This window comes from Microcebus murinus, chromosome 8 (genome assembly GCF_040939455.1).
Source record: "Microcebus murinus isolate Inina chromosome 8, M.murinus_Inina_mat1.0, whole genome shotgun sequence".
Lineage (NCBI taxonomy): Eukaryota > Metazoa > Chordata > Mammalia > Primates > Cheirogaleidae > Microcebus > Microcebus murinus.
The window spans coordinates 24,783,438-24,806,431 of NC_134111.1; the positions used below are offsets into that span (position 1 = coordinate 24,783,438).

The window sequence follows — 22,994 nt, forward strand, 5'->3', positions numbered from 1 at the left end:
TTTAGATGTAATACTATTGCACAATTAATAGTCTACAGTATAGTGTAACTATAATTTTTATGAATTGGGAAACCAAAAAATGTATATGACTCACTTTATGGTGATACTTTATTGTGGTGGTCTAGAACCAAACCCATAATATCTCCAAAGTATGTTCGTATACCTCTTTCTTCTTATAAGATTTCTGACCTACCAAGACATATTCATACCTCTTACATGTTCTTATATCAGCCTTATTTCCTCTTCTCATTAATATTGTAAACATGTGCTTATTTGTCTTTATACCTCTCTGGACAATAAGTTCCATGAGGATAAGAGCTACGTCTTATACTTAATTATATCCAGGATTTAATATATAGTAACAGATTAACATTTGTATAAGACAAATGAATACATAAATAAATTATCCAAAGTTGATGTTGAGAAATGGAAAAGGAATAGGAGGGATAATAGAACATCATAAATATTTTAGAAAGAATCTGTCTCAAACCATTTCTTCTCCAATATGGCATAATAAAAGATCATATAGGTTGAGTTAGCAAAAATATGAACTATTTATTAACTATTGAACTCTGTATAGAATTAATATTTTCATGCCTTTTACATATCAAAATATATTATTTAACAATATAGCTCTTTTTATTAAAATAAGTACATTGTTTTGAGAACAATCTTCATTATCTTTTTAATTTTCCTTATTGATTTCTCAAAATAGTTGTTCGAATTTTTCTATGAATAATTAAATGGAGGTATATGGCCAGTTTAAAATACAGAAGAATTTCTTAGAATGGAAAGAAGATATGAAAAGGAAATGGAAAAGATTTATAAGGACGTCAAGAATTCAAAATTGTGGAGTGCTATGACTTAGTTGAAAGGTTCAATGTCAAAACCAAAAAACTGGTGTTGATATAGTTTTCTACTTTTCAGTACTATTATTTGAATGAGCATAATCAGAGTATATAAAAGAAAACTAGAAAATACAGCAATGATTACTTTTCATATGTTTAGTAATTTTAAGATGAAATCAATAAAGCAGACATGTTTATTGATATAAATTTTTTGCTTGAACACCAGGGAAGTCAATCAAATGCTGTTAATAAAGTTAGTTAATCCTAGAAACCACCACATTCATTTCTCTAAAATTTCTTTCTCCCAACAAATGTACAAAGATGAAAAGAAGTGTATAGATTCTCTTTGTTTCCTACACATGGATATATATATATATCTGTATATATATATATATATATATATATATATACACATAAATACATATATACACATACATATAAAAAGCTTTTACTGTTTTATTTCAAGGTATCTGCTGCCCACTTTTTTTCTACTTGGAAAATATTTATAATAATTTTTTTTGTTTGTTTTTTATAGAGTTAAAATATTTTAAAACAAACATTCTACATTGCTTTTTGCTACCCAGGTCTTCTTTTGTGTTTTCAACTAATTTTCTCCTCCTTTCTGAGAGCAACAGAGCTAAAAGAGAGTGGATTATAAGTAAATCAATAAAACACACACACACAGAATAGAAAAGTGCTGGCTGCCCTCTCTATGCATGTTATTAGCTGACTAAAAAAGTTAACAGTCACTGGATAAGGCTCCAAAGTAGAAGGAGAAAATTCATGGATATAGAAAGGCATTCAGAAGATCTATATTTTTTCACCATCTCATTTAACGTTTTAGCATGAAATGGCAATGAGAATAGTAGAACGAAAAAATGTAGTCTGGGGTGACAGGATAATCAGTATGCAGTACATCAGCAAGTCTGCCTCAGAGACTAGCTTTCATAATGTTGAGGAAGGAGTATATAATTATAGTTATCTGAGCATCCAAAAATACCAAATCTACAGCAAAGGGCCCTTATTACATCTAACCAGGTACCCAAGTTAGTAGAAACGAGAAAATAGTACTAACTTACCAAGTTTAATACTTTACTTTCTGTTATAGAATACTTCATGCATTAGAATGGATTCATGCGGATTTAGACAATTCCTTTCTAGAGCCATAGATACATTCTCATGTCTCACATACCTATCAAATAGGTATGTATTATAGCATGACAAAATTGGAGGAATGACTGCTTAGGGAGTCTTCAGAGAAGCCAAAAATGGCACTCTGGCAAGCAAAGAAAAAAATGAAATAGACAGTAAAGATAAAAATAGGAAAGCACACTAACAAACACAAATAAACATCATTGAAGATGTCATATGAATGTTCTTCTATGCACATACCTGGAAAGGTAAACCAGATGGCTAAATCCTTCATTCCCTATCCCCAACCCCCAGTTGGAATAACAGAACATTATGTATGTGGATGCAAGTGTCAATTTAAGTACAAACTTCTTGTCACTTACATTTATATTCAAACATTGTTTTCATCAAAAGAGGGTTTGTCCCATATTTTAGAAATTATCGAATGTACTGGAAGAACATGATAGAAAACTTCTTACCTGGAGGATATCTGTAAACACCTGTAACACTGCTGTTAATAAGATTTTTTTCATTTCTTGAGGTATTATAATAAAATTGTCTGTAAACAACACTCGTAAGAAGATTCCAAGACTTTCTAGTTTTCTGTAGAAAATCTTTCATGATTTGGGTGAACCTTCAGTTTTCTGCCTATATTCTACCTTCTGGGTGGGAGACATATCCCATGCTTCTATGCCCTCCTACTGCACAGGACATATATTTATCTCTGCAGTAGTTAAGTTGAATCCCTCAGTTACTAGCATTGAGTTTGAGAAGGTATCTCTTTCCCTGGATAGAGGAGTTGTGAGGCTAACAATAGAGCTTTCTCCAAGCTCCTCACAGCATTTCCTCTTCCACTTTACACTTGAACCAGCAGTATTACAATTGCCATTTCCTTGGTAAACTCTGCAGTTTAGTCTAACATCACACTTTGATAATCATCATGTCTTTCATGTTGGATGACATTACAATATTGAATCATTCTAACACCCTTTGGCTGAGTATAGAATTACAAGATTTTTCTTTTCTGTTCTTTTCTTTTCTTTTTCTTTTTGAGACAGAGTCTCACTCTGTTGCCCGAGCTAGAGTACCGTGGTGTCAGCCTAGCTTATAGCAACCTCAAACTCCTTGCCTCAAGCAATCCTCCTGCCTTAGCCTCCCAAGTAGCTGGGGCTACAGGCATGCGCCACTATGCCCAGCTAACTTTTTCTATATATTTTTAGCTGGCCAATTAATTTCTTTCTATTTTTAGTAGAGACGGGGGTCTCGCTCTTGCTCAGGCTGGTTTTGAACTTCTGACCTTGAGCGATCCTCCTGCCTCAGCCTCCCAGAGAGCTAGGATTACAGGTGTGAGCCACCGTGCCCAGCTTAGAATTACTAGATTTAAAATAATAATCCTTGAGGGTTATTAATATGCTTGAGTGTATATCTGAAAATTAAATCCTTGAGAAATTAAAGGAATTGTTTCCTTTCCTTCCAATATTGCTATTAGGCTTCTGCCATACTCCAGGGTCAAGTTTTTGATTGCTATGTTATATTTATTTTTCCTCATATTTATCATCCTGGAAGCTTGTAAACTCACATTGTTTGTTGTGATTAAAGCTGAATGTTATATTCCTTGATATGGATTATGCTTGCATTCATTCCTTTCAGTTCTGAAAAATTTTAAGTATGGAATTTTATTTATCATTTTCTTCCTTACATATGTTTTACTTTGTGGAAAATAAGAAATGTTAAGACTTAAATATCTGTGCTATAATTTTATTTCCTTTTTTCTTTATTTTCTTTCTTCTACCTTCCATATCTTTAATTTTTTGTTCCAATTTCTAAGATATATTTTTTCAAATTTATCTTCTCATATTCTAAGCTTTACAATTCTGCTCTTATTTTTTTATTCTCTTTTTTGGTTTCTTCATTATTAATAAAGAGTTTATAGCAAATTATGATGGAATAATACAAGCATATAAACCTACAACAATTAGAGAGATGACAAACCACAAATACTACCCTATTATGGCAATCCAGGCCCACAATTATGTCATCCTTTTCCCCCCAAGGAAGTAATATATACAGTTAGGTGTGGGGGTTTTGTTGTTGTTGTTACTGCTATTGTTGTTGTTGTTTTTTTTTTTAAGGAAGAACTAAGGAAAAAACTACAGCTGGTATTCTAAATATTCTAAAAGTTTAAACTCTTTGTTTTGTTTTTTCTTTATTTATTTCAATAGATTTGGGGGAGATAAAATGTTTTTTTCTTACATGGAAGCATTGTATAGTGGAGAAATCAGGACTTTTAGTGTACCCATCATCCCAAATAGTGTACATTGTGCCCAATAGATAATTTTTCATCACACATGCCCCTCTTCCCCTCCCCCTTCTGAGTTTCCAATGTCCATTATACCCATCTGTATGACCAAGCATACATTTTTTTTTTAATAAAATGACTTGTTTTTTGTGGGGAGGAGCAGTCTAGATACCCAGTAACGGGATCGCTGGATCTAATGGCAGGTCTACTTTAAGTTCTTTAAGGAATCTCCATATTATTTTCCATAGAGGTTGTACTAATTTACATTCCCATCGACAGGTAAAAGTATTCCTTTTTCACTGCATCCATGCCAACATCTTGGCATGTTATTTATTTATTTTTTTTACTCTTGCTGATTTGTTTGAGTTTCTTGTGGATTCTAGATATTAGTCCTTTGTCAGATGTATAGTTTGTGAATATTTTCTCCCATTCTCTAAGTTAGCTATTTGTAGATTATTTCTTTTGCTGTGCAGAAGCTTGTTTAGTTTAAGTCCCATTTATTTATATTTGTTTGTGTTGTATTTTTTTTTATTTCAGCATATTGCGAGGGTACAAATATTTTGGTTACATTTTATATCATTGCCTCTCCCAAGCATAGGTTAAAGGCCTGTCCTTCCCCTCCACAATGCACACCGTGTCCTATTGTTGTGAGTTTACCTTCCCCCCAACCCCCATCCCTGGAGAATATTACTACCATGTGAGCACCATTGTGTTAATCAGTCAGTACCAATTTGATGGCGAGTGCCAGTGGAGCCTATTCTTCCCATCTTGTGTTACCTCACTTCAGATAATGGGCTTAAGCTCAATCCAGGAAAATATAAGAGGTGCTAGATCATTGTCGTTTCTTAAAATTGAGTAATATTCCATTGCATACATATACCAAATTTTAATAATCCACTCATGAATTGACGGGCACTTAGGTTGTTTCCGCATCCTTGCAATAGTGAACTGTGCTGCCATAAACATTCAGGTGCAGATGTCTTTATAATAGAATGTTTTATGCTCTTTTGGGTAGATGCCTAATAATGCTATTGCTGGATTGAATCATATTTCTATTTTTAGCTCTTTGAGGTATTTCCAAATTCTTTTCCACAGAGGTTGCACTAATTTGCAGTCCCACCAGCAGTGTAAGAGTGTTCCTGTCTCTCCACATCCTCGCCAGCATTTGTTGTTTTTGGATTTTTTGATAAAGGCCATTTTCACTAGAGTTAGGTAATATCTCATTGTGGTTTTGATTTGCATTTCTCTAATGTTAGAGATATTGAACATTTTTAAATATGTTTGCTGGCCATTATTCCATCTTCTTTTGAGAAATTTCTGTTCATTTCCATTGCCCATTTATTGATGGGGTTGTTTGATTTTTTTCTTGCTGATTTTTTTTTAAGTTCTAGATAGATTCTTGTTACCAGCCCTTTATCAGGGCTGTTAGAGAGCAAATATTTTCTCCCATTCTGTAGGCTGTCTATTCGCTCTAATGATAGTTTCCTTGGTTGTGAAAAAGCTTTTTAATTTGATCAGATCCCATTTATTTATTTTTGTTGTTGCAGTGATTGCTTTGGCAGTCTTCTTCAATAATTCTTTGCCTAGGCTGATGTCTGAAAGGGTCTTCCCAACATCTTCTTCTAGAATTCTTAATGTTTTATGCCTTAGGTTTAATTCTATTATCCATCTTGAATGGAATTTTGTGGTCTCATTCATAAATTCTTTGCCAAGGCCCAAGTCTAGAAGAGCTCTTCCTAGGTTTTCTTCTAAAATTTTTAGGTCTCAGGTTTTTCATTTAAGTCTTTAATCCATCTTGATTTAGTTTTTGTATATGATGAGAAAGGTACAAATTCATTCTTGTGCATGTATGTATTCAATCTTCCCAGTGCCATTCACTGAATAGAGCATCCTTTCCCCAGTGTATGTTTTTGTCTGCTTTTTCGAAACTCAGTTGGTTGTCGATATATGGTTTTATTTTGGGGTTCCCTATTCTGTTTCATTAATCTATGTGTCTGCTTTTATATCAAAACCATTCTGTTTTGGTTACTACAGCCTTGTAGTATAATTGGAAGTTGGGATGTGATGCCTACAAATTTGTTCTTTGTGCTTTGCCTTTTGGGCCTTTTTTTTAAATTATTATTATTCCATATTGAACTTAGAATTATTTTTTCCAATTCTGTGAAAAAAGACATTGATGTTTTGATGGAAACAGCATTAAATCTGCAAATCACTTTAGGCAATATGTGCACGTTAACAATATTGATTTTTTTTAGTCCTTGGTCATGGGAAGTTTTTATATTTGTTTATGTCATCAATGATTTCATACAACAGTGTTTTGTAGTTTTCCTTGTAGAGATCTTTTACCTCCTTCATTAAATGTTTTTCTAGGTATTTTATTTTTTTTCAGTTGTTGTAAATGGTATTGAGTTCTTAATTTGATACTCAGCTTAGCTATTATTAGTTTGTAGAAATGCTACTGATTTATATACATTAATTTTATAACCTGAGACTTTACTGAATTTCTTTATGAATTCTAGGATTCTTGTGGAGGAATACTTAGGATTTTCTAGATACGAGATCATATCATCTTTTTGTTCTCTGAATATCCTTTTCTTTTAAAAATGGATTCATGTTACATTTTTTTCTCTCTAAAGATATAAAGTTCTTTGAATATTTTTCTGTTTGTATTTTTTGTGTCCCTTAAAATGTATTTTACATATTTGTTTATTAGTTCTGATTATTGTCTTTCACATTAAAAGCTTTTCTCTACAGTTTGATAACCCTTGACTGTTCATTCATATTTAACATTCATATTTGAGGTACTAAAAAAATCTTCAAAATCCTGCTAGAGGGCCAGAATAGATATGCCTGACTTTAATTACCTGAGAGTCAAGATGAGACAAGGTGCTAAGAATCTCACTAATCAAAATGTAGATCTTCCTCTTAATCTCTTCTTTTCAGCCATTATTCTTAACTTTCCTTATACCTGATGTCTCCAAGTCTTGGAAATCTCCCATTCAATTTCTCCAAAGGGGAATTCTCTAATATCATTTCTGACTGTGCAAGGGTAGAAGAAGGAATCTGGTCCAATTTAACTGTGCATTTGAAGATTGGTTTTCAAACAATTCTTTTTTTATCCTCATATCCAACATCTGCTTTCCACTAAACAAAATATCTGAATTTCCCTGGATTCTTAAGCCCAAAGTGGCTTGCTTATAATTATCTTCCTGCTAAGCAGCATAGAAAGTTTCAGCTTTCTATTATATGTTCTACTAAATTAATTAATAGTTCTTCATTTGTTTTGCAACACTTTGTCATTGTCTTTTATCAGCAGTTATCCCCTTTTTACTCTTCTTGCCCTTGAATGTACATAATTTCTTCCCCTAAGCTGAGTTTGAGTTTAATGGAGGGGAGGGGTAGAGCAGAGATCAATGTGTGTTCTCAATGTACTGTATTTATTTGGGTGAACCCACCTGTATTCACTTTCTATGGCCTCCATAACAACATACCATGGTCTGAGTGACATAAACAACAAAAATTTATTTTTTTATAGTTCTGAAGGTAAGAAGTCAGAGATCAGCATGTCCTCAGGGTTGGTTTCTTCTGATCTCTTTCTCTTTGAAGATGGACATTTTCATTTACCTATGTTTTTCATGGTCTTCCCTCTGGGTATGTCTATGCCTTAATATTTTTTCTTATAAGCCACATTGGAAAAAGACCCACCCTAATGATCTCACATTAACCTAATTACATCCTTAAAAACCCTGCCTCCAAATACAATCACATAGCTTTTCCTTGCTACCATTGACAGCATTTTACCTCATGTTAGAAAAAAAAAAAGAAGAATGGATCATTAAAATGGATTAAAGTACTAGATGCTAAGACAAACTATAAATTTTAGTGCACCCAATTCAGCCCATACCACCACCTACGGTGCAATTAAAAATGGTCCAAAAACTGAAGGCAAGAGAATCTTACCATGATATGTAAGACTTTTGTCAGTAGCTATCAATAGCACTAAAAGGCAAGAGGGAAATCTAGACAGGCAGGATGGGCAGAGCCCCAAAAGAGTGTGGTCAATAGGGACAGACTACATAATTAATCTCACGTGTGTATAAAGAACAGCACTCCAAATCCTCAAAACCCAAAAGTTGGAGTCACAGAGATGAGTACAAATAGCTATGAATCAATTTCATTAAAAAAAAAAAATTACAGCAGCAATACAGGTAAACATGGAATACCCAAAAGACTCATTTACCAGTTTATAAAGGAAGGATCACTAACATAACTGAAGAGCAGGGATGACTGACTCGATTCTGTCATGGAAGATTTGATGTATGGCTGCTTACATTTCCAGCAATGGGTAATACCGAGTCTATAAGAAGGATATTTGGTGACTATAGAGTTTAGAAGTCCATAAGGAATGTTATGTCAGTTATCTTAAGTAGCTGAGGTTATAAAACACTGTAATTATAGTAAGCTTGCAATGGTAACTCTCAAAATAGATGAAGGTTAAGGGGTAACATTGAATCTTCTTAAGTATACCATGCCACCATTATCTAACTTTTGTTAGAATATTTTTTCTCTCTTGTTTTGTCTCTAACTGATGAATCATATCATTGTTTATCCCAGGAAAATAAATGTTCCATGTCTATGGCAAGTTATAATCTATTTCTATAACAATATCAGCTGCATATGCCTTCAAGTCATTAAAATAATGCCTAGCCAATGCAGCCTAAACTGTAATTCTATTATTCTATTTTTCTAAAATGAGGAATAACAACCCAGAATACATAGCTTTTCCTTGCTACCATTGACAGCATTTTACCTCATGTTAGAAAAAAAAAAAAAATAAGAAAGGATCATTATAATGGATTAAAGTTCCTAATGGCAGTGAGGCACTTATGTGAGTATCAGACTTGACAAGTAAATGTAGTGAAAGCTGCCAAAATCAGAGTTACAATTGCTTATGAAGATTTCAAATGTCTGGCTGTGAATAAACCTGTGAAATTGCAAAAGGTGCCTTAGGAGACCATGTCCTGGCTCTTCCATTAATCAGAAGAATGCCCAAGTCTAAATATTAACTCGTGATTTGCTTTCCTCTCCTAGAGGATCTCAGGAGACTACCGCTATAAAAAAGAAAGCCAAATTCACAAAATCTGTGGCTTGGAGTAAACATGAAATGAGAATGAAATCCTTTCTGAGCATTAAAAATCAATCCTTGTGCTAAAAAGGAAATATCTGTCTCCTATGCAAGTAAAATATCAAGACATATGTTTCACTTTTTCACATATTTGCCATTAATTACACTTTTATGTGATATATGCATACTATGAATTCCTAGTCATCAATTCTAATTTAGAAATTAATATTTATCAAAATTAATTCAATTCTGCTTATATATTTTTATGCATATGTGATACATGTTTCATAACTTAAAGTATGCAAATATTTCTATTATGCATCCTCTTTTCAAATAACATTCTACATGAATATATATTTCTAGTGTTTAAGCTCTTTGCCTACATGAAAATATATGTAAAATTTCTATAAATTCAAATTTTTATTAATTGGAAAATCATGATGAATTAAATAGTAGATTTCAGTAGTTGACTATACCTTTCATTCAAACATTAAAGTGATATTGAGAGATATTTTTTGTTACTTTTTTATATATTTTTTTCTTCAAGAACATTTTTTTCTTCCCTTGCTTATTGAATATTCATTGACATTTGTGGAACAGAAAATGTAATTTGCCATGCACTGTCAATCAAAATCTGTTAGTTATACATCATTGCTTTAAAGCTCCTATTGATATTGAACAAATTACTATATGTAGATAAATACTCTTTTATCAAAAAGTGAATGAAAGCAAGACATTTAAAATGAGACTTTGATACAAAATTCCTTCAGGCTTCTAGAACAGCCTGAGAAAATCTACTGGGATAGGACTCTTAAACTAGAACCAAAGATTCCATAGCTCAAAGAATATTGAGGAACTTTTCATCCATTCTAAAACACAAAATAAAACTGTAAAATTTGTCTTCTTTAGTCTTTATAGTATGACTCTTCGTGACAATATTTTGACAGTTACAAAATAGTGATTCTGAAAATTTAGAGAACAGTTAGTATTAAAAATTCTGAAGTCTGGGCTCTACCCCAAAAATATATAAGTTGACAAGGACAGTATGTTGTGAAGGAAGAGAGGGAGAGACAGCAAGTTCAATGTACTTATCTAGGTACCTGTGAAACATGCCAAGGCTCTAAGAACCATTGCGTAGACATCTTGGTCTTTTCTCTACTTTTCTATGCCTTAAATTTAGACATTACTCTAAGATCCCCGATCACTCACCACTTTCCAGAGTGCTGTTACGGCTCCTCCTTTGCAGTTGATATTTACTCCTTGAACCTCTTGCCCTTAAGCCCAACATCACGGTTTTCTCAAATCAACAATTACCTATTCATCTAAAACATATACACTAGAAGAATTTCAGCAGTTCTACCTCACTTTACAGTGCCTTAAAATATTTTCGGCCCATGGTATAATCCCAAGTGGTGATTAATTGGTGCTCAATTCAGACCAGCAGGGATAGGAAGGAAGTTTTATTTTAAGCCATCAGACAATGCATTTTAGGTCTCTCACAGTACCATGGTCTATTTTAAGTTCTACTACAGAAGCTAATATTTATTCTCCCAATTTTAGCCTCATCTTAAATCTCAAGCAACATTGAATCTTTCTTAAGTTTAAAGAAACTCCCTCAAAGAGAAATAGAAATTCCCTGATAGAAATTTATAGAATGTAATAGATTTTGTAAAATCTATTACAAATCTATTATAAAATGGGGGCAATTATACACCTGTGTCATGAAGTTTTAGGGATTAAAAGGAATTAACATAAACTCAACACCTAGAAAGAATTGTCATATTTTATGTGTCCAGCAGTTTCTATTTTATAGAAATTCTCAAATATTTGAATATGTTAATGGGCACCATGACTATTTATGTGGGGTGTAGGGTGTGCATCATTTTCTAAGCGTGCCTGAGCAGATTGGGACATTTGGACTACTGTTTCAAAAAACATAATATAGAAAAGGCTCTCCAGAATTCTCTCTCCTGCATAGATGTTACATGTTCCATATAGTTCAGAAAACATCACCCTATGAAACAAAAGCTAAAATAATCAACTTAAAGCAAATGAGAAACGCAATTTGCTTATGCTTTGCCCTGATTTCATTTATCATCAGTGGATATTCCAAATCTTAATTGTTATAATATGCGTAGGCTTGTCAAGTAGCATTTAGATAATAGAGATTTGGAAGTTATAACTTTCAATATTTATTGACCACTGTATTCCAGTGTTAAATCTTCTATGCAAGAGAGAGTTGTGTCAGCCTTAAATCTAAATATTACTCTAAGATATAGCTATTCATTGCCTAATGAAAATCCCTGATGTTAATTTGAATTATTTTGTTCTGATCCACATTTAGCAGTAATCTGATGGCTGCCCATTTAATATATCTGGAATGTTATATGGTACATATTGGTTTCACTTAACAAATTTCTGATCTTTTTTTCCAGGCCAGTGGGTAGCATATATTTTCCAGCCTTCTTGAAGTTTGGCATGGTCATATGACTTGTCTTGGCAAATGACATGGGAACAGATGTGTGTCACTTGTGGACAGGGATTTGAACAATGATGCATAGGTTGCTGTGTCCCCTTCTTCCAGCCACAGAGTAATAACTTTCCAGATAGTGTAGGCTCTGCAGTTGTTTCCCTGCATAAGGAGATTTTCAACTAATTTTTTTTCTAAAGTTTTTATAACTTTGTTTCACATTTAAATCTATAATCCATTTGAGTTATTAATTTTGTATAGAGATAAGACTTATTTTGATGTTAACATTCTTAATCTGTGTATGTCTAGTTGCTCCAGTACCATTTATTGAAATGGCTATCTTCCTCTATTGAATTGCTTGTGCAACTTTGTCAAAAATCAGTTGCATATTTGTATGGGTCTCTTTCTGTGTCCCTATTCTCTTCTGTTGATTTGTGTGTCTATCCCTCCACCAGTACTACACAGTCTTATATCCTTCACAAATATCTTTCATTTATTATTTTTCCTATTTGTTTTAGCCATTCTAGTTTCTATTAATTTTCATATAAATTTTCACATATTCTTATCTATACATATAAAAATATCTTCTGGGATTTTGATAGAAATTATGTTAAACCTGTATATGTCATTTTGGGTAGAATAGACATATTGACTATATGGAGTCTTCAAATCTATGAACATTTATTAAATATTTAAATGTTCTCTCTCCACTTATTTAAATCTTCCATAATTTCTATCATCAGAATTTTATAGTTCTCAGCATACAAGTCTTATACCTGTTTATTTTAGATTTATACCTAAGTATTTCTGTTTTTTGAGTGATTGCGATTAATATTATATCTTTACAATATTTTGGTATTCATGTGTTTGTCATTAAAATATAGAAACACAAATGATTTTTGTATATTTATCTTATATTATATGACCTTGCTGAACTTATTAATTCTTAGAGAGTTTTCTTGAAGATTCCTTGGGATTTTCTGTACCAATAAATATGTCATATGGATAATTTTATTTATTCCTTTTTGGCCTACATACATTTCATTTTTCTTTCTTGCTTTATTGCACTAGCTCAGACTTCTAACACTATGTTGAACAAGAGTGTGGAGAATAGACATTCCTGCCTTGCTCCTGATTATAGGATGAAAATATTCAGTTTTCCACCATTAAATATAATGTCAGCTATAGATTTTATTTATTTATTTGGAAATGCTCTTTTTCATTTATCATGTTCTATTCCTAGATTTCTAAGAGCTTTTATTATGAATAGGTGATGAATTTTGTCAAATGCTTTTACTGTATCAATTGATATAATATGATATTGATATGATCTTTTTTCTTTATGTTATAAATCAATATGGTGGATCATATTGATTGATTTGCTAACAATGAATAATCCTTGAATTCTTGGAATAAACTTCTCTTGGCAATGGCATATAATTCTTTTCACATATTGCTGAATTATATTTGCTGTTATTTTGCAAAGGGTTTTTGTGTCTATATCCATAAGTGATACTGGTCAATAGTTTTCTTGTTCTTTTTTTCTTTTTGGTACTGTATTTGTCTGGTTTGGTATCAGAATAATAGGAATTTTATCAAATAAATTTGGAAATGTTCCCTCCTCTTCTGTTTTCAAAAGGAGATTGTGTAGAAAAAAATGTTAATTATTCTTTAAATGTTTTATAGAATTCTCCAGACAAACCATTGGTGCCTGGAAATTTCTGTTTGGAGAGTTTTAATTGTTAATTCAGTTTCTTTAATCAATAAAGGACAATTAAAATTATTTTATGTCAGGGGAGTTATAGTATTTTGTGTTTTGCTAAGAATTGGTCACTTTCATCTACTGTGTAGAATTTATGTGTGAAGAGTTTTTTATAGTATTCTCTTATTGTCCTTATGATAGCTACAGGATTAGTAGTGAAATCTTTTGTTTTATTCCTGATGCTGGCAATTTGTGTCTTCTGCATTTTTTTCTTATCAGTCTTTCTAGAGATTTGCCCATTTTATTGAACTTTTTGAAGTACCAGCTATTTTTTTATTGATTATTCTATATTGTTTCTTTATTGTCAATTTTATTATTTTCTGCTTATTTTATTCACTCTACTTGTTTTGGGCTTATATTTGTCTTCTTTGTCTAGGATCTTGAGTTAGGATATTAGATTATTAACTTGAGAATTTCTATCTAATAATTTATATTAGTGTTTCACATTTCTCTCTTAGCACTGCTTAATAGTGTATCAAAATTTTGATACATTGTTTCTTAGATTTTTATTCTGTGCAATTTATTCTTTAAATTTCTCTTGAGACTTACTCTCTGACTCATGGATTACCTAGAAAAGTGTTGCTTATAGTTTCTAAGTGTTGAGAGAATCCTATTGTCATTCTGTATTGATTTTTAATTTGATTTCATTGTGATAAGAGAATAAAACTCTGTGTAATTTGATTCTTAAGTTTCTTAAGGTTTCTTTTATGGTTCAGAATATAGTCTAAGTATATGTTCTGTGGGTACATTAAAAGAATATGTATTCTGCTGTTGCTGGTTGGAGTGTTCTATAAATTTCTGTTAGATCCTTTTGGGCGATGAAGTAGTTAAGCTCTTCTATATTCCTCCTGATTTTATTTCTAGTTGTTCCATTAGTTGTTGAGAGAGCAGTATTTAAATCACTAACTATAATTATGTATTTGTCTATATTGCCTTTCAGTTTTATCAAATTGCTTTATATATCTGGCAGCTCTGTTATTTGGTGCATACACAATTAAAATTGCTAAGTCTACTTGGTGGATTGACCCTTTTATCTTTGTGTAATGTCCTTCTCTGTCTTTGATGATGATGGTCTTTGATTTGAAATCTGCTAGTGCTTTTTTTATTCATTTATGTAATACACTTTTTCGATATCCTTTAACATTCAGCTTGCCTACATAATTACACAGAAGTGAATTTTTCACAGACAGAATTAGTTGACTTAGGTTTTTTTAATACATTTGGCTAAATTCTTTTAATTGATTGTTTAGGCTCTTTACATTTAATGTAATTGTATGTATGTTAGTTTTATGTCTGACATTTTTGTGTGTATTCTGAGGGGTTTTTCCTCTCTTTTTCTCATCTTTCTATCTTCTTTTTCCTGCCTACCCATGGATTATTTTCCATTTTAATTTCTCTACAGTGTTTTTGAGTACATTTCTTTGCATACATTTTTTAGTTATTAGTCTATATATTATACATACATGACTTATCAAAGTTTTCTGGTTTCATCATTTTACCAATTTGGATGAAGTGTAAGATTTTTACTTTCCTTTATACCCTTTTGCCTCCCAGTTTATAATATAATTATCTTACACAATTCTTACATACATTTCAAACCATAGCCAGAGAAGTGCTGCAATTTTTGCTTCTATTATAAAATATAATTTAGATAACTCAAGAGGAGAATAAAAGTCTATTTATTTAATCCTATTTTTTTCTTACCATGCACTTTCTTGTTTTTCAAATGTTTTAATGTTCCTTCTTTTATCATTTATTTTCAGTTTAGAAAATCCATTAGTTATTCTTTTAGAATAGGTCTGCTGGTGACAAAGTCTCTTAGTTTTATTTCCTCTGAGAATGTCTTGATTTCCCTTTCACTCCTGGGGAATATTTTTACCAAATGTAGGATTCTGGTTTGAAAATCCTTTTCTTTCAGCACTTGAAAAGTGCTAAGCCAGGAGTGGTGGCTCATGCCTATAATCCTAGCATTTTGGGAGACTGAGGCGGGAGCATCATTTGAGGCTAGGAGTTTGAGAGCAGCCTGAGCAACATAGCAAGACCCTATCTCTTATGAAAAAGAAAAAGAAAGAAAGAAAAATAATGCTATACCACAGTCTTTTTGATTCTCATAAGAAATCACTGTCATTGGAATTATTTTTCTCCTATAGGTATGGGATATTTTTTTCTTGCTACTCTCAACATGTTTTCTTTATCTTTAATTTTCATATATTTGACCACAATATATTTTGGTGTGGATATATTTAAATTTATGTTGTCTGAAGATCACTCAGTTCCTTGAATCTGTACGTTTACATGTTTTTGCAAATTTGCAAGTTTTCAGCCATTATTTCTTTGAGTACTTTTTCAGTCTCACCCTTTTTCTCTTCTCCTTGTAATGAGACTCTAACAACTCAAAGTTTAATTTTTGTTACAGTCTCACATTTTAGTTTTTTGTTTTTCAGTCAGTTTTTTTTTTCTGCTGTTCAGATTAATTTTTATTTCTCTGTCTTCCAGTTCACTGATTCCTTCCTCTGTTCTTTCCATTTTTCTGTTGAGCTAAATCCATTTAGTTTTTGTTTTAGTTTTGTATTTTTCAGTTCTAAAGTTTTTGCTTGGTACTTTTTTTTTTATTTCTTTGCTGATAGTTTCTTTTCATGCTTTTAGTTGTACCAATTATATTTATAATTGCTTACTGAAGTAATTTTATGATTATTGCTTTAAAATATCTGACAGCTGCTAATTCAAACATCTCTGTCATGTTGGTGTAGGCATCTATTGATTGCTTTTTCTAAAAATTCAGTTTGAAATCTTCCTGGTTTTTGATATCATGAGTATTTCCAATTGAAACCTATATATTTTCAGTATACATTATGAAATTCTAGTTCTTATTTAAATGTTCTATTTTAGTTGTGAGTTTTTTGTTTTGACACTGCTCTGGCAGGGAAAGTGGGGGGACACTAACTCATTACTGACAAGGAGAATAATTCCAAATTCCACACCCAGCCTCCACCTTGGATGCAGAAACCTTGAATGACTACTCATTACTGTTGGACGGGGCTTGAAATTTCAGCAACCCCACTAGGCCTCCAGTAATACCTCCTTGGCTGGGAGGAGCAGGAGTGCCTCATTACTGCTCTCCATATGGCCTCAACTTAAAATATGGGGTAGTCTTATTACTGCTGGGCAGTGATGAATGTTCTGACTCAACTTGGCATCCTCTAGCCCCAGCCCAGCTTAGAGAGGGAGGGCATCTCATTACTGTCAGGTGGGGATGAAGCCAGGTTGTCTCTAAGAACACCACAGTAACAAGGATTCATTACCATTCAGTGGGGATGAAAATTTCATCTTCCTACTTGGCAGTTTCCAGATAGCAGCCCAGTGTGGGAATTGGCATGGGTCAGGGTGGGCCACAGTTGTTTTTCTCTGTCATATTTAGCTGGTTATTTATTGTCTAGATCTGGCTGCTCCTTTTTTTTCCTTGCCCCTTACCTAGAGAGAACAAATTTTGGTTACTGCCTTTTTTTCTTTTTAATAATTCTTGCATTATTATAATTTTTGAGTCATTGTCACCTTTTTTTTTTGTCCTAGTGGGATTTTATTGAGATAAATTAACAAAAATCAAGATTTACCAACCATCTCTTCCGAACCTTATGAAGTCAGCAGAGACTCTGGTCCATATATGTGCACATACAAACATAACACATCCCACCAAAAACAGAGTCCTACTGGAACATTTGCCAATTAACAGAGGGCTAATCTTCCCTTTCCCCAGATGTTTTCAAAATTTTGAGTTCCCATTTTTCACTTCTTAATGGAACTCGTCACTTGTGGCTAAGGACATTGGGATGCTCTACCATTTTTACTGAACAAAATAAATTTTTTTCCTTTGTTTTGTTTCAAAAAAAGGGGACAGTGACTTTGTTGTCTCCAGACACCCCTCCCCCAAAACCAGTGGTTAAAATGCAGCAGCCTGTATCTTACTAACCCAACCTACCCTCACCGCTTTCCTTCCCTAGCATTGTCTACTGAAGAACTTAAATACACTTCTGCTGGAATCCGTCAGCTATGGAGGGGCAGAATCCACGTGCCAGGCTACCTCCCTCTGACGTCCTGAACTATGACAACCTGTGGACACATAACTCTTTATCCCAAAGATGAATTTTTTGATCAGAAAAAAGAGTAGATTTTCTTTAGGAGATAGATTTTCTAAAAATCTATCATTAGGGATATAAAGTAGAACTACAAACTCACCAAAGTCCACTAAGTTCACCAAAAAGCTGACTTATTTGAGCTCCCATGAGGCAAATAATTTTGCTCGACAAAGGTATTTGGCAAGAAAATGATTCCACAACAAGAAATTTAAAGATACATAGAATGTTGAAAAAAAGTAGCAAATTCAAATAACGTGGGTTAATTCCCAAGAACCTGTTTTCATCATTTTATTACTCATCTAGAAGATCAGGAGTGTGGCTAAAGGCAGTTTCTGGTGAGGTTATGAGCTTCCAAAGTGTTTCTAAATCCTTAGTGCGGACACTCTCTTTTGGGGCACAGTACTTTCCCTCCCACCCCAATTCAAAAAAAGGAAAAGAAAAAAAATTAAAGCAAATGATCAGAATAATATGCTTTGATTTGAACAATTTATGTTCAAGTTTTTGCGCTAAGTTGTCTTGTCCAAACGTGATGGTATCAACTGCAAAGCACATGGCATAGCAAAGGTGTTCTCATTTCATTCTCTAGTGAGATACAAAGTTGCATTTATGCTCCTTTTCTGCTAGGAATGATCCCTCTTATTTCACGGAAGATGGGGGAGAAGGAGAGCTGTATCAGTAAAAGGGCAAGATGTTTTGGGTCAAAAGTTGATGCCTTTTAAATTCCCTTCCACTCTCCCTGGAAAAAAAGTTACTTCCTTACTTAGGATTTGTATTTAGTAACTGATATGGACTGGGCAGAACATATAGGACTGAAATTCCCAAAAATGAGCCTGCTCTTTTTTGGATTTGTACTGTGCAGCCCTTGCTACAGCTGTTAAAAGAATTAGAACTGGTCAGGCACAGTGGCTCACGCCTGTAATCCTAGCACTCTGGGAGGCCGAGTCAGGCGGATTGCTCAAGGTCAGGAGTTCAAAACCAGCCTGAGCAAGAGTGAGACCCCATCTCTACTAAAAATAGAAAGAAATTAATTGGCCAACTAAACACACACACACACACACACACACACACACACACACACATATATATATAATATATATAATAAATATATATTTTTGCTCCCCTGCCCCGCCTCCTGATTGACCTAGTACACTGGGTTAAAAGGGAATTAAAAACATTAAAAAAAAAAAGTTCACTGGTTTGGATATATCTCACTCCTTTTGCTTAGAGATCAGGCATGTTGGGAGGGGCACAATTTAAAGCAACATTATTGACGGTAAAGCATTTGCCAGCAATTTACAGTGCAAAATTCATTGTCATTCTTTAAAGATTCTTTAAACATGGTTATCTTCAGTTCCTTGAATATAATTGTAATAGCAGCTTTGTCATCTTTGTTGTCACTGGGTCCCCTAAGAGACAGTGGATGGATTTTTTTTCTTTTCTGTCTTTGGGCTATAATTTCCATATTTCTTGCTCTTCTGATAAATTTCATTGAAAACAGGGCATTGTAAATACTATATTGTAGCAACACTGGATTCTGACATTTCTCCTCTGAGAGGTTTTTAGTTTTATTGTTTGCTTATTTTTCTTTCTTATTTCCTTTATTTTTTTCTCTCTTCTTGGTTTCTTCTTTTTTTCTCCTCTCTCCCTCCCTGGCACATTCCCTCCCCCCAATCAATCCCTTCCTTCCTTCCTTCCTTCCTTCCTTCCTTCCTTCCTTCCTTCCTTCCTTCCTTCCTTCCTTCCTTCCTTCCTTTCCATTACATTAATAACTTGCCTGTCTGAACTAAAGCTGAGGCATCTGCAGCCCCTGTGGTCCCTGTGGTGTATGACAGCTTATATCTCAGCTTAGTTGTGTTTCTTCAAAACTCTTTACAAAAATATCCAAGCCTATCTTCCTAGAGGCTGCCTCTGTGCTGTATAGCTAGTGAACTGCTAATAAGACCAGGCATGCCTTGATCGCCTGGGCGTTGGTACTCCCCATTGCACATGCATAAGAGACAGCCAGGGATATGTGGCCTTCATACCAATTTCCTGCATTTCTGTTTTAGTGCCATTATCTCCTTGTTATATTTCTAGTCTACTGATGGCTCCAACAGCCACTAGACTCCCCCAATTACTTACCACCAAGATTACTACTGTGACTGACAAAACTGCTGAGCACTTTTTTTTTTTTTTTGTCTTTTACTCCAAAGCAAATGAGTCTCTATAGTGGCAAAACCAGTGGTCTTGAGGACTTGCCTCATGACTGAGCTGGAGGAAAGAGATCAACTGCCTGCAAGAATCCTATAGATTCTCAACGTATTTACCCAAAGTTCAGCAATTTTTCCAGAACAAACACATTTCAATTACTTCTTTGCCTTTAATGGATTTCCTGAACCCTGAACTGTTTGTTTTTAAAAATGTATCCCAGTTTTATAGATTTTTTTTTTTTACTTCCTCACACTGCCATTACTGGAAGATCTTTCCTGTTGTACTTATTTCTAAACTCATTTCTACTTTGATTGGATCTGACACTGTCATAGCAGTGGTAAATAACCTATTTTATAACATGTCCCATAAAGAATTGGTTATAATTTGTATATTAATATTTACATATTGTCAGCCGGCAAAACTTTGGCCTTTTTCATAGACATGACGTTAGCTAATTTGTCTTCAGATCAGCAGCATCTGTGATAAGGCAGATGCCAGACAAAGGCTCTTGACCTAAATCTAATGGAAATGGAGAGAGAATGTTTATAATTTACTGCATGACAAAATCCTCACATTCTAAAATCAGGTCCAAAAACTGAACAAATAGCAAAATCCCCTCTAAAATAGTGAGAAAATGACTATTGTCTAGGAAAAGAATATATTGTTTAGAAAAAACTAATTCAGCCAGTCTAATTGATCTGCTTTATCTGAATAGCTTATACATTCTTTTAATTTCCTGCATGTTTCTTTTAGCTCAACTCTCAAGGCCTATCCTTTAAATGATCTTTTCAATGCACATATACAGATGAGTAAGTAAATTCCCTATGGGAAAAATGGAAGATGAAGGTAAATTATCCATAAAGAAACAAAAAGCAAAACAGCTGCACAGAGAAGGTTTCAAAAACTTAAGGCAAAAGTTGATAATCGTGCTAAAATTTTCTTTTCCTTTTTTTTTTTTTTTTTTTTAGTAGAGTAGACTGAAGAAACAGATGTTACCACTGCTAGAGAGAAGGAGATTCTATGCCTGCAGCCAAACCTGGAATGTGCCCCATCTGAGGCCTTCGTGTCAGGGCATCCACTCAAGCTGTGAGCACACACAATTCTGTACTCAAATGTTGCTGCCATTGAACCCAAAGTGAAGCTTGAACTGTACTGTAGTTGACCTCAATGCTGGCAATCCTCCAGGCCTGGATTTCGAAGCAAAACCCACAGGAGTCTCTGGCATGGTATGAGAAAAAAATGGACTAAGAAATCTCCTAAATTGCATTTGATACACTCTAATTTGAAAAAGAAGTGAAATACAAATTTACGTGTGAAATGGAATCATTAACGTACGTCAAAAATTTGTCTAGAGGTGACATTATCCTAAGGGGCTTATAATTGTTGAAATTAAATTACAAAATAATTATTAGACTTTTTAAAGATGTTATTTCACCTTGTTTGGGCTCAGAGGATGCCACCTCTCTGGGGTTATTCCTCAAACTGAAGAATTCATGCTTGAGGTGAGATACTTATTCATTAGCTGCTCTTTCATTTGCTTTTCTCTTAATTGAGCCCAGTGTGAGGTAAGACTTTACAAGCAGTATATGTACTGCCCTTTTTAAACCATGACTTTTACATTCTTTATTTCTCTGGAATAATTTTTCTTGACCTTATTGGTTGAGCAGGTTAAGGTACGGAGTAGCAGCAGGATTAAAGAATAAAATAAGCCAGTGCTCTAGGAAAAATGAACCAGACAGAACTTAAGCGAACCCTCTTTCCCTTATTCACTTGACGAGTTGCAATATACTCAAAAGGTGGCAAGACTTGGTGGATGGTACTTACAATCCTATTAAAAAAGGAGCAAAGCCATTTCTGTTGGGAAGCAGATACCCTTTGCAATTTTTTAAAAAACGCCTGGCATTCATAGTTGCCCAGCACATGGCAATCTCAGTAGAGATACACTCCTGAGTTTGATTATCCTGTGGGCCAAAGTCTAATATCCAATGCACGAACAGAATTTGAACTGACTTATTCTTATTGCCTTACTATGATAATTCTAAGTGGCTTACTATTGAGCTGTAACTCTGATTTGGAATAGTTTTTTTTTTTCCTCTTATAGTCCATAAAAATTATAAATAAAAGTTTATAATATTATTTTATGTAATCTGAATTCTTCTCTCCTTCATTTTTTGTTTGTTTCCTACATTTAGAAGGTTTAATGTCAAAATTCCAGCTAATAACCTCTCAGTTTCTGAAAATCATTCCAAAATCTTTATTGTTTAAAGACAACTACCACTTATAGTATGAGGCAGTTTGAGTGGAATTTTTTTTTTGGTTACAGAATTTTATGGAGGTACATTTTGGTTACATGTAATGCCTTTGCCTTGCCCAAGCCAGAGCTACAAGCATGTCCTCCCCTTATACAGCGTGCTCTGCCTCCATTAGTTGTGAGTTTACCTCCCTCTAACAGCTGACCAGCACCCAATGAAATAATGGGATTTAAATCAATAATTCTAATGTGTGACTTTTTATCAGTGTTTATTTAAAAATGTACATTATACTCATTTCAATTAGAAAGAAGTGGAAATGAATGCAATGATAAGTTTTGTGTTCTGTGCTATTTACTTTAGAAATAAATCCATAAATGCTAAAGGGTGATTCTGAGAAAGAATAGGATTTTAATAAAGGCAAATATGGTTGAATCTGAAAATGTGAGAACCACCCTACCCTGGATTTATGATAGTTTTTGTCTCATAGATAAATAAAAGTTATATGTACAACTCATTATTACTATTAATACTGTTTTTTTTTTAAAAACTACTTAAATCAACTTTACTTTTGTGAAATAAATATAGATGAGGCATAACACTTAGCCTGTCTCTTCAATAGACAGATTCACATATTCATGAGTGGTGACCTTTTTTAACACAAAATTACAGGACTAATACTTTCTCACTACTTCATTATTTAGTGATGCCGGTCCTAGCTTTAGAAATAAAATCAACCCATTTAATGAAATGCTTACTTAAACACCAATGCCATTATTACATATGT

At 33.5% G+C, this 22,994-nt stretch overlaps 1 long non-coding RNA gene across 1 annotated transcript in view; it reads left to right on the forward strand.

Annotated features, from left to right (window-relative positions):
- The window catches only part of LOC105859097 (uncharacterized), an 80,360-nt gene extending 59,136 nt beyond the window's left edge, over positions 1–21,224 (forward strand). Inside the window, exon 4 of the long non-coding RNA XR_012920493.1 lies at positions 20,927–21,224. This is a non-coding gene — a long non-coding RNA (uncharacterized LOC105859097). The remainder of the gene's footprint in view (positions 1–20,926) is intronic.
- Positions 21,225–22,994: the final 1,770 nt, after the last annotated feature.